This window comes from Salmo salar, chromosome ssa18 (genome assembly GCF_905237065.1).
Source record: "Salmo salar chromosome ssa18, Ssal_v3.1, whole genome shotgun sequence".
Taxonomy (NCBI): Eukaryota; Metazoa; Chordata; class Actinopteri; order Salmoniformes; family Salmonidae; genus Salmo; species Salmo salar.
The window spans coordinates 37,791,636-37,792,735 of NC_059459.1; positions in this window are offsets into that span (position 1 = coordinate 37,791,636).

Here is a 1,100-nt window from a genome sequence, read left to right on the forward strand (position 1 = left end):
CTATCAGAGAAGTAGTTGGTGAACCAGGCGAGGCAATCATTTGAGAAACCGAGGCTATTGAGTCTGCCGATGAGGATGTGGTGATTGACAGAGTCGAAAGCCTTGGCCAGGTCAATGAATACGGCAGCACACTATTGTTTCTTATCGATGGCGGTTAAGATATCGTTTAGGACCTTGAGCGTGGCTGAGGTGCACCCATGACCAGCTCTGAAACCAGATTGCATAGCGGAGAAGTTGCGGTGGGATTCGAAATGGTTTGTAATTTGTTTGTTGACTTGCCTTTCGAAGACCTTAGAAAGGCAGGGTAGGATAGATATAGGTCTGTAGCAGTTTGGGTCAAGAGTGTCCCCTCCTTTGAAGAGGGGGATGACAGCAGCTGCTTTCCAATCTTTTGGAATCTCAGACGACACGAAAGAGAGGTTGAACAGGCTAATAATAGGGGTTGCACCACTTTCGGCAGATCATTTTAGAAAGAAAGGGTCCAGATTGTCTAGCCCGGCTGATTTGTAGGGGTCCAGATTTTGCAGCTCTTTCAGAACATCAGCTGACTGGATTTGGGAGAAGGAAAAATGGGGAAGGCTTGGGCGAGTAGCTGTGGGGGGGTGCAGTGCTGTTGACCGCGGTAGGGGTAGCCAGGTGGAAAGCATGGCCAGCCGTAGAAAAAGGCTTATTGAAATTCTCAATTATAGTGGATTTATTGGAGGTGACAGAGTTTCCTATCCTCAGTGCAGTGGGCAGCTGGGAGGAGGTGTTCTTATTCTCCATGGAATTTACAGTGTCCCAGAACTTTTTTGAGTTTGTGTTGCAGGAAGCAAATTTCTGCTTGAAAAAGCTAGCCTTGGCTTTTCTAACTGCCTGTGTATATTGGTTTCTAACTGCCCTGAAAAGTTGCATATCACGGGGGCTGTTCAATGCTAATGCAGAACACCACAGGATGTTTTTGTGTTGGTTAAGGGCAGTCAGGTCTGGAGAGAACCAAGGGCTATATCTGTTCCTGGTTCTACATTACTTGAATGGGGCATGCTTATTTATGATGGTGAGGAAGGCATTTTTTTTAAATAACCAGACATCCTCTACTGACGGGATGAGGTCAATATCCT